At 43.4% G+C, this 14,446-nt stretch overlaps 1 protein-coding gene across 1 annotated transcript in view; it reads left to right on the forward strand.

Moving 5' to 3' along the window:
• The first annotated feature begins 822 nt into the window (after positions 1-822).
• Positions 823-14,446, forward strand: part of COL6A6 (collagen type VI alpha 6 chain) — a 173,830-nt gene continuing 160,206 nt past the window's right edge. Inside the window, 1 exon segment of the mRNA XM_025913831.2 lies at positions 823-1,052. The gene's annotated coding sequence lies outside the window, so the exon portion shown is untranslated.

Here is a 14,446-nt window from a genome sequence, read left to right on the forward strand (position 1 = left end):
GCCTTTGCAGGTGCTGACCCACTAGTCTGGGACCCTCTTTGCCCTGCTTTTATGCTTAGCTCCCTCTTCAGTTTTCAGTTTGGACTTAATTTCCTCAGAGAAGCTTCTTTTGGCCTTCCAAGGTTGAGTGTAGATCCCCTTTCCTGTATTCCCAATTCCTGTTTCCACGTCTGGCCCCCACTGAGACCACCAGCTAAAAACCAGACTTGGTTTTGTATCCCAAGCACCTACTAGCACAAACGAGGTGCTCAAATATTTGATGAACGAATAAATGGATAAAGGAATGCACAGTGAGCAACAAAAAGTCAGCAGACGAAAAGAGTCAAGGATATTCTCGAGACCCCAAATTCTGAGCACCCCGACGGCGCACGACCCCCAACCTTGGGGCCGCGCAGCAGCTGGACTCCACTCCCAGGCAAGAGGAAGTTCCCATCGTCCAAAGACTCTGGGGCTTCCTCGCTAGCCCCTGCCTTCTTCAGGAAGACCCTAGAACACAGACAAAGCCGCCAAGCGACAGTTCCCACAGTAGGAGCACAAATGCAGTCTCTCTGCCCTCCGATCTCGCGCACTATCCTTCCGCGGGGCGCAGAGAAGGCGCGCACGGTGAACGCCCCAATCTCCCCGCCCTCAGTACCCTCCCCGGGTCTAGAGTTGAGGGTCGAGGTTCCCTGCAGGGGAGAAGTTGGTGGGGCAATTACAGTCTCCCTAACCCCCAACTCCCGCTTCCGTCACCCGCCCCCCTCCCAGGGGACGTGCGCTGGGCCCGGGGCCGCCGGGGCGGGGAAGGGTCGGGCCGGGGCGGGGAGAAACGTTTATATAGCGGCAAGGAGGGATGTGGGAGCTGCCGCCCGCCTGCGGGACACCGGGAGGCGAGAGGCTGCCCGCGTCGTCGCCGGTTCCTTCTCGAGTTCCCGAGGCCCCCGCCGTCCCCCCGCGGTCGGCGGCACTCGGCGCGGCGCTCCCGGCGGTGCGCTCGGTGCGCTCAGTGCGCGCGCGCGCGCGCGGAGGAAACCCACGCAGCGCTTGGCAAGTGCAGGGCTGAGTGCCCCGAGGTAAGTCCTGAAGCCGTTTGCAAGTGGTTAGTAGTGGCAGGGGAGGGACCAGCCAGATGGAGAGGGAGCTGCGTGAAGATTGTGGTGAAAAGGAAAGAAGTGAATTTCAGAAACTCAGAATCGCCTCCTTGCGTTTTTCACATCCTCAGAGCAGTTATCCTTTCTCACCCCATCTTCTAGTTTCCTGCATCCCTCTGTAGGCAAACATACAGCCTACTCTGCTGTCACTCTTTGCTCAGGGCCCCTTGTCCCCCACTGCACACGCATGCGCCTTGAAGCCCGAAAGGTGCCTTGGGGACCCTACACTGTCCCCAAACCCAGCACAGGGGCCGGTGTGTGGCGGGCACCCAGGACTATGGGGAGGGGTGAATGAGGTTAACCAGCCTGGGTCGGGAAAAAGTCCCTCCTAAGTCTGCAGACCCAGTCTGTACTTTTGCTTCTGTATACCTCATCCAAATTTATTAAAGATGGTTGGGTTTTTTATTGTTGTCTCAGGGAAGGGGAGAAAGAAGAAAAAAATGCACCCATTTATGAATGCTTAGTAACATCTGCAGTGAGTGGAACCCCAACTACCTGGCTCAATATCAAATGTTCAAATAATTTTGTTGAGGGGAGGAGGCAAGCTGCAAGAGGGAAAAACATTGGAAGGAGAAAGTGATTTCTTCTTGATTTCTTCTGTTTCCTTTCGTGGTGAAAATCTCTCATTTCTCCTTTTAGGCATCTACTCTATGGAGATATTTAAAGATGATCTTTGCCAGTGGGGGGAAAAGTTTTGGTAGGGGCGAGGGGTGGTGATGTTGATAAGGAATATCGGAGATGTTGGCAGAAATCATTAAGATTTGAGATACAAGAATATTAGAAGTCCTTTGTTAAGAATTTCTATAGTTACAGAATCAGCAGTCATGTTGCTTTTTAAAGGAAGGATCTGTTAATGAGCAGTATTTTTAATACGAGAATTTCAAGGATGCCATTTTGAAGTTACAATGTAAACTTACTGTTCAGCGTCCCCATAGGTGAGATCACTTAACATAAAAATCCTAAAGAGTCTGCATAAAGTGATTTAAAACACTTTTAAAAAAAACTTTTAAAGTTTAAAGCGTTAAATTTTTTTCCTTGTAAAAGTTGTCAGTTTCCTTCCTCCTCCCTCATTTTATTCCAAAATATTAGAAGTGCCCAAGAAAACCTGAAAAGAAGGCTTTTCTGGCACTTGGAAGTCCATGTGATTTCAGATCTTGTGCAGTGTGAAATCAAACTTTATGATTTACATAAAAGGCTTTATGTGAAACACCCACTGAAGGATCTTCAGCTTTTTTTTAAGTAGTAAAAGCCTTTTAATTTTACTAAATGTTCTTGTGATTCTTTTAAAAGACCATCGTTAAATATAAATACTTGCATTTTCCATTTTTCCTATTCCCTTAAGATAGTTGGAATTTCAGAAAAGTTTGAATCATTGGATGTTTGTAAAGAAAAGATTTATTTATTTATTTGCATAGACAATGTTAAGAACAGCTAATCCAAGTCACCAAATGAAGGTTACATTATAAGAATCGTGAATAAAAGTTGGTGTGTTATTTATTCATCTATGTATGTACTATTGTATGCAGTCTGATGTCTGAAACAGTCTTAAAATGGCTGAAAAAAAAAATTCCCTGTCAGTAAATATCCCCATTACTAGAATTTCAGAAAAATATGTGATTGCTACCTGTACCCTCTGTAAATAAATAAAAGTGGTCCAGACCAATGGGGATGTTTTTGTGAACAAAGAATGATCACCTCTACAGTCCCAAGAAGTAAGTATGAAGATTCGGTTTTCTATACTACTTTTATGAATATCATGAATATAAGACTTTTCCAGGGTGATCAGATGTTGGCCAATATCTTTTTTTCCTCTCTTCCTGACCTTTTTGATGTTGTCCTTGTTATTTAAAGTAGGAAGTGGTTTAGCTTTGCTCTGAAACAGGTCTAGATTCAAGTTTCAGATTAGTCGGGACATTCATTTAACCTCTCTGAGGCTTCTCGCACCTGTCACATGGAACAGTGATACCTCCCTACCTCACATGGATGTGTGGGAAAAAGAAGATCCTTAGACAATGCCAGACGTAAGTGCTCAGTAAATGAAAGTGGCAGTGATGATGATGGTAACACTTAAAGATCAAAGCAAATAGAAGTGTTCCAAATAATTCAGTTAATGTTGAGCCCAATTTTACTCCATGTTTTGACCTCACTGAAATACCTTGTTTCCATGGAGTATAACACATGATTAATAGAAACGTGTTACTCGCCAAACATTGCAATCTCCCTTTACCCCTGGAAGTGTTCCAATCTGTAGAGATCACTTAAGGAAAGACCTGTCACTTAGGTCCTGGTGCTGCTGTTCTGAAAGAGATGTTTGAGAGTTGTTCCTACCCTGATTTCACTGTGTATGTCTTCGTATCTTATGCTTTACAATTTCAGGAAACTTTTTCTAGAGAAGTCAAATTGTTCCTGCAAGTGGAAGGCTGTGAGAAATGCACTCAGTGTTTCAGTTTCTTTGGATCGTGATTTTGTGATAACAAAAATACCTTTCTGTTTTTGGCAATTTCTGCTTTTCAGAATTTTAAGATAAAGACCCCACTTCAACCTGAAGTTCTTTAAGGGAGTGGAGAGTTAAAAGGCACAGAGGATAGGGGCTCCTGGATGGCTCAGTCGGTTAAGCTTCGTCTTTGGCCTAAGTCATGATCTTGCTGTTCCAGAGTTTGAACCCCACATCGGGCTCTGTGCTGACAGCTCAGAGCCTGGAGCCTCTTTCGGATTCTGTGTCTCCCTCTCTCTATCTGCCCCTCCCACACTCACACTCTGTCTCTCTCTCTCTCTCTCTCTCTCTCTCAAAAATAAACATTTTTTAAAATTTATCTATATTAAAAAGGCACATTTTTTCTTTTTTCTTTCTTTTTTTTTTTTCTTCACAAAACAGCAATTAACTGAAGGCCAGACTCTTTAATGAAGGAATAGAGAGACTTGGTCTCACATCCTGTCTTGATTCTTCTCCCTCCTTCCAAACTTGCCTTTTCTTGGGGTGATCTCAAGGCCCTGGCAGAGGAATTTGGAAGGGAACCAGTAAAAATGGACATTGTTTGACTAACATAAACCATGTGCACAAGAAAAGATCTCTTATGTTTCTCAGCATCCCTAACGCTTGCTTCCACAGTACCTGGCATTAGTACATCCTCAATAAATAAGTGATAAATGAATCACCTAAAATTTCAAAAGTCTGGCTGAAGTATGCATCTTGTATAAATCTGGAGCCATTGCCCTTTGAGATCCACTAACATGCAAAACCTCAGGCGAGATTAAGGAGGCAGCATAACCTCTGCTTGTGTCTCAGCTTCTGAGACAGTTTTGCTAAAGTAAAAAGCAACTGACTATAAATCTGACCTTTATGAATTGTCTTCACTGACTGAGATAAACCTAAAAACGAATACTTTTTATGTTTCCAAATAACAAGTTCAAGGAGATTTACTGGTTTAATTTTGCCACGAGTAGAAAGTTTTCTCCCAAATGCTCAAGCAGTGGAGGGGAAGGAAGAAAGATACAGCATGCAGACTAACTGTGTATTATGAATGGAAGCCTCAACATTCTCCTCGAGTCACAAAGACATAATAAATATACATTTAACCATTCTCCAACCATTTACAACTAAGGATTGGGTATTGATTTGACTCTAAAATGTTTTTGCAATGCTCTAAGTACTGTATCCTAGACTTTAGAGAGGAAAGATTTTGCCAGACTTAGTTGGCAAAGATTTTTGTGTTGGCTTGAAAAACCATAAGCTAATCACTTATTGAGTTCTTTAAAAACAAGTTGATTAATGTTTGGCAAGAAATCCTGACTAAAAGTCTCCATTACATGAGTCCAAATACAATAGCACTTTGAAGATCATGAGCGAGTCATAGTCACATTTGACTATTACCATTTGGTGGAAAATAATCCCACAGTGTGTCAAGTGGCCCATGTGCCATCTTTTGGTCCCCCCACCCCACCAGAGCCAGCATGTGTCGTTTGAACTCTATAAGCACATTTACTTTCACACTTCTCTGGGACAGTTAGACTCTATAATACTAAGAAGATGATGTTACACATTGGAACAGATTTCTCTCAGGTCCAGGCTTTTCTCCACTGGCTAGCAGATGACGTCAGAACAGCCCCCCCCCCCCCATTCCCTCTACTTTCATTGTTTTGGTAAACACTGCAGGATTCTTACATCAAGCACCTGTGAAGACCTGAGGGCTTTCTCTGGCCTTGGGAGGATGCCCGAGTCACATGGAATAGGCCAGAAGGGCCTGGGAGTTAACACCCCTGGGAGCAACCCCTCACCCAATAACACATGTATATTGGTGACTATCCCAGCTTTCTCCTCTCTTGGGGAAGGCAGCCCTTGAGGTATGACCTGTATATTCTTCCACAGGTTCTGCCCAAGGGATTGAGCTGCAGCTGCCAAGAGTGACAACCTATCTGTCCACTACTAATTCTACATTGGCTTCCTTTCTTTCTCTGTCTCACTCCCCTGCTCCTCTACCAGTGCTTCCAGAGATCACTTGCTAAATAAAGTAATTGCACAAATTCTAGTCCAGAATCTGCTTTTGGCAAAAGCAGATTACTACCCTAATCTTGTTAGCTAACTACCCTAAGTTTGTTAGCTATTTCAGTAAATGCAGTGTCTTAGGTATGAAGTATACTATAGATTCCACTCTAGCCAAAAATTGAATCAAGAATGGAATTCTTGATTTCCACACTAAAGAACAGAATTTTGTCCCTAGCCACTGGTAGTTCACTTGTATCTGGGACAGTTAGTTTGTTGTTCCTGACCCAGTCCTGGATTCCTGTCAGCCCTTTGAGAGCTATGTTGTGGGGGCATGGAGGGAGATATTAGTAAGGACTCAGGTGACCCCATTATTAGAGAAAAAGTGTATTCTGCTGGTTATGAGAAGCAACTCAAATACATGCTCTGTAAAGATGGAAGTGCCCTCTCTATATTTCCGTTGGGTGCTTCAATCTCTCCCTCAGGTTTGGTCACCATTTGCTTCCTGTGTTAGAGTTCTCCAGAGAAACCAGATCATTAGTTAGGTACATAGAAATATGTAAGAGGAGATTTATTATAGGAATTGGTTCACACAATTATGGAAGCTGAGAAGTCCTATAATCTGCCATTTGTAAACCAGAGAACCAGGAATGCCTGTAGTGTAACTCAGACCAAGACTGAAGGCCTGAGAGCCGGGAGTGCCAATGTCTGAGGGCAGGGGTAAATGGATGTTTCAACTTAAGCAAAAAGAGCACATTTGCCCTCCCTCTTTCTTTTTGTTCTATTCAGGTCATCAATGGATTGCATGATGCTCACTTGCTTTGGGGAAGGTGATCTTCTTTACTCATTCTATCGATTCAAATACTAATCTCTTCTGGAAACACCTCACTGGTATACCCAGAAATAATGTTTCCCCATCCCTTAGTTCAGTCAAGTTGACATATAAAATTATCCATACAGTTGCCAGGTACTTCCTAATCCATCCCCCCAAGCCAGATCTCTCTTCAGAACTCCAGACCCAGATATCTCACTGCTCACAGTGCACATGAACGTCTTCCACTCCAAACCCAACAAGTGCCAAATGGTATTTACTATCTTACCCACACCCTTCCCCTCTTCCTACATATGGCACAACCCAATGGCTCCACCAGAAGACTCTGGAGTAGCCCTGAAGCCCTGTCCTTCTCTCAGCCCTCCTCAATAGTCCCATTTCATCAATCTCCAAGTCCTAACAATTTCATTTCCAAAAAATCTCCCGTCACCTGTGCTCCTAGTTCCCAAACACCATCCTTTCTTTCCCCCAGACAACAACTACCTTCTAGCACACCTACTGCCCCCATATTTCAGCCTTAGTGAGCTTCCTGAAACCTGTACTTTCCTCTGTTTATTCCAGTGCCTTTGGATAAAATCCAAAATCCTTACCATGGTTGAGAATCGTCCCACAGTCTAACTTTATCTACTTCTCCTTTCTCATGCCTTTCTATTTCTCTCCTTATCCACAAGTTCTTTAAAAAGACCTTGCTCTCTCCCACCTCCTGCTATTTGCATTTGGATTCCCCCTACCTAGCACAGTGTTCTCTAGATTCTGAATCTGGCCCACTCCTTTTCTTCCTTGAAGTCTCAGCTAATATGTCTATCCGTTGAGAAAGCATTACTGGACCATCTCTGGTATGGAGGTACCCTGCCCTGGGTTCCCACAGTACCCTAGGCTTCCAGTCATACTGCTCTTCAACTAAACTGTGATTATTTCGTCTTTCATGTTCACTAAGCTATCTTCAGAGCTAGCCACTTAGTAGCTATATCTGTTGTATGAATAGATGAGCTGAGATTAGGTTTCTTACTAGCTGATGATCATGGGCAGGTCACTTAAGCTCTCTGAACTTTACTTTCCTCATCTAAAGTAAAAACCATATCCAAGCACAGGATGATTAGGGAGACCTGATGAGATTATGGATATTTGGTTTTTGGCACATAGTTGACCCTCAGTAAATAATAGTTCCTTTGAATACCTAGATTTTTATAAGTACTATGCTTCTTGACCCTGTGGTGTTCTGAGACAGTAAAGGCCACATTTCAGGAGGTATAAGTTAAAAGGCCACTTTGCTATAAGGGCTTTGAGTGAAACCCAGTGGAAAGAAAGTGTTATTTAGCCAAAAGCATCCTGCTTGTCAGATGTCCTTTCAAACTGTGCATGGAGTGTGTTTTTGGAAATGAAATTGACATAATAATATATAATGGTATCTAATTCCTTCACATAGTTTCTTCCAAACAATCCTTATCCTCAAGCTTCAACATCTGTATTCCCTGGATTAATGCCATTAATCCAGTTTCTAACCAGAGGAGCTTTATCCAAGAGCTTTGCCTTAGAAAACGACTCCCAACTGCAATTCCTTCTTTATCCCTCCCCCCCTTTTCCATGATTATTTTCATGATCCTATAACACCAGTAAGTGCCTAATTGTTGGGCCCCCCGGGACCTGTCATGAAAATGTTCACAAACCCTGATGCATGCTTGTAGGCGATTTAACTGGGTAGAGGCAAGTACTAAATAAATTAATGGATTTGTACTGGTCAATGATTAAGGCAAAGAACTTTTTAGATTTTACTAGTGGGGAGTGAGTTAAAGACATAATTGTGTTGGAAATTAGAGTAATAGCACCTCAGGGAGCTATCAGCACAATTTAAAGATTTTTACGTATTATTTGGTAAGTTACAACTTTGGCACACTTACTTAGGTCTGTAGCAAATGCTTTCAAGCTCACCAGCCAGGAGGGCTCTGCCTGTCTTCAACACACAGTTTGTAAACCTGCTTTGTTTCCACATATCCCAACAATTTGGGCACATGTAGTCATTTGTAACTAACAGCCATTATACTAAGAATAATAGGTAAATTGATGTTGATGGTGTTGTCCGTTAGAAACCCGCCTCATAAATCCATAAATATGTATCCCTAGATGTAAAATACTTTAGGTAGGTGTCTGTTTTCTCCCTAAAACTTGAGGGTTTTCATTTATCTCTTCCTTTATTTTATATCTCAGTGCCCCATCTATTCTTTCAGTTTCTTCAGGGAGAGAGTTGCAATTAGGCATAGGTGTTCCATTGTCATCTCAATCAGCAGCTGTAAAAGTTAATGAGTTGGATAGTGCATTGGACACTGAAAGAGAGGTTGTGATTTCATACATTGCATACCTGCTAACCTCTTCACTGAGAAAGGAGCCATGTGCCCTGCACTCAGAGCTGTAGCCACGTCACCAGCTTCAGCCAGTAAGCAAGAGGTGACCTGGCCAGAACCAGCCCAAGTAGAAGGAGATGGATGGCTCTGGGTTCACTCGCCGGATCTTTGACTACTCCAAACCGAGGGCGTTATGTCAATTGCCTCAGCACTTATTAAGCACTTTATATATATTATCTCATTTAATCCTTGCAACAACTCAGTGAGTAACATACCAGACCCACAGATGAGGGTCTGAGGTTTCAAGGTGCATCAGTTACTAGCTAGTGGAGGATTTGAATTCAGGATGTGGTAACCCAGTCCTCGACACTGTTACCTATTTGGCTGGGTAAGCTAAAAAATGTGTGCTTCAAAAATGTCAAAAAAAAGTATATATAAAAAAAAAATGTGTGCTTCAAAAGCCTAGAAGCTTCCATTGTTGATGCTCAACTTAGATCCCTGCATGGTTAGAATAATAGTTCAGAAATCATATTTTCACTGGTAAGTAGAAATTTTGACTCTTTTTTTTAGGGGAGGGAAGAAAGGGAGAGTGCTGAACTCAGCATGAACATAAAGTCCCAAAGAGATGATGTTTGAATAGCTACAAAACTCAGTAGCTTTATTCTCTGTCACTGAAATTGACTTTGGTTAATATTTTCAAAAGTCCATTCTCATTTTGCTGTTTGACTTTCATAGAATCCTAGAATTTCAGAGCAAAAATGGGTCTTTAAATCATTTCAGCTATTTTTTTTTTTTTTGTAAACAAAGTGATTGCTTCCTCCCCCACCCTTCCCCACAATTAAAACTCTTTGATGATTTCCCACTGATCTTGGGATAAAGACAGAAATCATAGACAGATCCTGCAAAGCCATGCATTGGCCAGTTCTTTTCCAGCCTTATCAGGTACCATGCTTTGCTCTGTGTTCTATTCATACCGGACTTCCTTTGATCCTTGACCGCTCCGTTCTCCTTCCTACCACAGGACTTTTACACAAATTTTCCTCCCTTCTGGAGCACCACACCCTGAGTTAATTCTCACTATTCCTCTAGATACTAGCTTAAACAGCAGTCCTTTAAGGAAGCCTTTCCTGAGTTATCAATTTCCCCTATTATATCTCATCACAGTATATAATAATCCAAAAATACATTAAGTACCTTTTCATGTGTAAGCTTTATTTTAGGTGATGGAAAACAAGGTGGACAAAGTCCCTCCTCCAGGGAGGATATAAACAATAAAGAAGTCCACAAAGAACGTCCAGGTGGTGTTAAACGCCAGGAAAACAACAACAACAACAAAACAAAAAGCAACAGTTATTTAGGGGGTCAGTTACTGGCTCTGGCGAAATGGGAGGTTGTCCTGGATGGGGTGGTCAGGAGGCCTCTCTGAGGAGGTGACATTTGGGCAGAGACCTGAGTGAACACAGGAATGAAACGAGGCTGCCTTAGGGGAAAGGAAAGGCTGTTTCCAAGCAGACACAACTTGGGAATATTCAAGAAGAGCAAGGAGGCCAGTGTGGCTGGAGTGAAGGGCACGAGAGGCAGAGTGAAGAGGATGATATTGGAGCTTGTGGGGCATGGCCAGTGTCATGGAGAGCCCATGAGCCATACGTGTGGCATGGGAGTCTAATCTAAGCCTGATGGAAAGTCGTGGGAGATTTTGATCAGGGAGATACTGACCTCATGTGTGGCCTTCAAAGATCACTCTGACTCCTGTGTGAAGAATGTATGAAGAAGGGCAAGGGTCAAAGCATGGAGATCTGTTAGTATAGTAATCCAGGCAACAGGAAGCAATGGAGGCATGGGTGTGGTGGGAGGTGGTAAGAAGTGGTTAGATCTGGAATCTATGACCAGACTAACTGATGGTCCAGCTATGGAGTCTCAGAGAAATCTCTTCTTTACAATGTGTAACGTAGTTGTAATTTTACACTTGATGTAACTCTTTCGAAAACAACTCTCTCCATGGACTGGAAGATCCGTGAAGACAAAGACCATGTCTGGTTTTACTTTTTTTTTGCCTACATACTACCTAACACTGTGCCTATAAATAAGTGAATGGGTAAATATACTAAAATCACCTTACTTTACAGGTGAGCAAAATGAGTCTCTGAGAGGTTAAGTTTAAAGGACTGGACTAAGGGGGTGCCTGGGTGGCCCAGTCAGTTGAGCATCTGACTTCGGCTCAGGTCATGATCTCACAGGTCTGTGAGTTCGAGCCCTGCGTTGGGCTCTGTGCTGACAGCTCGGAGCCTGGAGCCGGCTTCAGTTTCTGTGTCTCCCTCTCTCTCTGCCCCTCCCCCACTCATGCTCGCTCTCTCTCTCTGTCAAAAATAAACATTAAAATTTTTTTTTAAATAATAAAGGACTGGCCTAAGGTTTCTTAGCTCAGACTAGAATCTATGTCTCCACACTCCTCATTCAGGTTGTTTTCCCTCTTGCACTAGAGCCCCTCCCAAACACCATGCTCTTTCATTTGGGGAGGGAGGGATTCCCAAAATGTACTACAAATATCCACAACGGCTGACTTGTCTGTTGAGGCAGGCATTGTTCTAATCACTTTTGAGACTCTTTGGAGGCAACGTGCGTTTGTGACATTTCTTCTTTCCTCCTTTGAGCTTGTTTTCTTCTCCAGGAAAACCATTGATCTTATCCCACTCTTAGTGTTATACGTAGCACCCAAAGTTGGTCATCCTAAGCCATCTGACCTGTGTCCTGTTTTGAAAGACACTAAAGCTTAGACAAGAGCAGCTGGTGTGCATAATCTCCACATAAAAAGTTAGCCATTCAAAAATGTTCACTCCCCAAGGGCATTTTGAAAAAATAAATCAGATAAGGCAAGCTGTGATTAAGAGGGAAGAAAGAATAGGATGCAATTAAGAGTTTCCTCGGTTCTCTTGGAAGGGAAAAGCTGCCTGAAATGTAACTTTCTCAAGCAATGATCACATCCTTGGACTGCTGCCTTTCTAATTAAAGTCCCAAGATACATGTATGTATATATATATATATATATATATATATATATATATATATATATATATTTCATTTAACGAACAGCTGGTAAAATTGGATCCTTGGTCTGCAGAGGTTTACCAAAGAATTTCAGTGTTTCTGTGTGACTGAATACTAATATTTAACCCTGGAATACAAAAAGAGGAAATTAATTCTACTAGCTGCTCATCATCCAGGACCTTCTAGGTTGCACCCTTCCTGGTCTGCATAGTAATCGGTTCTCTTCGTTCCCATCAAGCTACTTGCAACATTACCTTTTCTCTTTTCATTATTCTCTCTTGGAAGCAGCACTCAATGTACTTTGTACCTTTCAGAGCACTTTCTCCTGTCCCAAGACCCAGACTTCACCCTCCCGAGGCTTCCAATCTAGTGAGAGGCCAAACATGAATGAGATAAACACTCAAATGAACATTTAGTCACAGATTTGAGATGATGTGCTATGAAGAAAATGAAAAAGATGCCATGAGAGAGAAAAATCGCCAAGGAGAGCTAATCTATAAGGAGAGGAGAGGACCTCCCTGCGTAAGTAGTATTGCAAGGAAGGCCTAGAGGATGAGGCCTAAGTAGGAGTCAAATGGGCAGGGGCTTGGCTTCTCAAACTTTGATGTGTACACAAACTGCCTGGGGATCTTGTTCCACTACAGGCTGATTCTCTAAGGCTGGGATTCAGCATTTCCAACCAGCCCCCAGTCATGCTGAGGCAGCTCAGCCAAGAACCACACCTTGAGTAGCAAACAGTGTAGGGCAAGGGTTGGCAAAGCTTTTTCTGTGGAGAGCTAGAGAGTAACGTTTTAGGCTTTGTGGGTCACGCTGTTTCTGCTGTAACCATTCCACTGTGCCATTGTGGTGTAAAAGCAGCTAGAGATAACATGTCAGTGTATGGGTATGACTGTGTGCCAGTAAAACTTTATTTGGCAAAAGAGAGTCAGATTTGGCTTCAAGGTGGTAGTTTGCCGGCCCCTCATGTAGGATAAGGGCGTATCAGCTCTCAAATTTGGCTGCATATGAGAGTCACCGGGGGTTTCGAAAAATACCCACCAGGTCCCTATTCTGCATCAGTTAAATCAGGATTCCTGGGGATGGAGCCGAGGCATCAGTAGAGTTGAAAATCTCCCCAGGTGATCCTAAATTGCAACCTGGGCTGAGAGCCACTTAATCTCGTTTGATAGTCTGTAATTTCTTAGCCCTAGGAGGTATGTGAGGTACAAGTAACTCACATTTCTTCATTTCTGAGACACCATCAGTTGCCCAAAAGCTTTCAAGGAAGGGGAAATGTACCAGAAAGTGTACAAATCTATAGTAATAGCATTCTGATTTCATGGATTTTTGAACGGGGGATAAATGTGCACTTTGAATCCAAGAAATACGGTGCTTTCATCCCTATTATTCAGATGAAGAAAATGAAGCACAGAAGATGTACAGATTGTATGATGATATGCCAAGGAGATATAGGCAAAATCTTGTGACTTAACTTGCTGAACTACCTTTGTTTCAACAAATGTGCGAGCCCTTCCTTCCCATCTGGACCTCTGCCGGTGTGTGCTAGTCGCTGCCCCCTGCTTTGGACACACTTCCTTTCCCCCTTAGAATCTCCTAATTCCTGCTTCTACATCAAGTCTCACTTTAGCCATCTGCTTCCTGTGAGATGTCCTCCATGACCCCACACCCAGGGGAGGGGCCCCTGCTGGGAGCACCTTCTGCCCCTAGGAGGGTGCCCCATCAAAGCCTGGTCTCCTTCTGTTTACACAGACTTATCTTCCAGGCCTGGGAGCAGTCTTGATGGCAGGGACCATGACTGGCTTGTCATCGTTTTATCTCTGTTACCTGGTGTGATACTGTGACTTATAAAAAATATGTATTTTGGTCTTCATCTATAGTTCCTGGCTCGCAGCCCCCCAAATCCTTGGATTTTCTCGAGCAATAAGAGCAATGGGAGCTTCTTTGGTTATAATATTTGGTCTCTTGTCCTCAGTTCCTGAGCAGCAAAGGTGAAATGGTGCCTGGTTATTCATGAATCCCTTTCCACCACCACTGGATTTTGGTGGGAAGGGACTCGCCCCAATTATGTTAATGAGGTGACTCTTAGAAAGCACCTGAGGATGGGGGCTGGTTGCCAAGGAAACCAACACTGAAGGGAGGGTTGGAACTTTTAGCCCCACCCCCTGATTTCTGGAAGGGGAGAGGACTGGAGGTTTTACCAATCAGCAATGGCCAATGACCTAATCAACCACGCCTATATAATGAAGCCTTCACAGAAACCCCGAAAGGACTGGGTTCGGAGAGCTTCCGGTTGCTGAACGTGTGGAGATGGTGGGGGAATGGCATATTCACAGCAGGCATTAAAGTTTACCTTTCCCCCCGTGCCTTGCCCTATGGTGATTTTCCATCTGGCCGTTCCTGAGTTATATCCTTTCACAACAAGCTGACAATCCAGTAAGTAAAATGTTTCTCTGAGTTCTGTGAACCATGACAGCAAATTAATTGATCCCACGAGAGGGTCATGGGAACCTCTGATGTGTAGCCAGTTGGTCAGAAGCACAGGTAACAAGTTGGACTTGCCATGGGCATCTGAAGTAGGGGTGGCATGGGGGAGTTTTGTGGGACTGAGTCCTTAACCTGT

This window comes from Puma concolor, chromosome C2 (genome assembly GCF_028749965.1).
Source record: "Puma concolor isolate L17-30 chromosome C2, mPumCon1.1.hap2, whole genome shotgun sequence".
In the NCBI taxonomy this organism is placed as follows: Eukaryota; Metazoa; Chordata; class Mammalia; order Carnivora; family Felidae; genus Puma; species Puma concolor.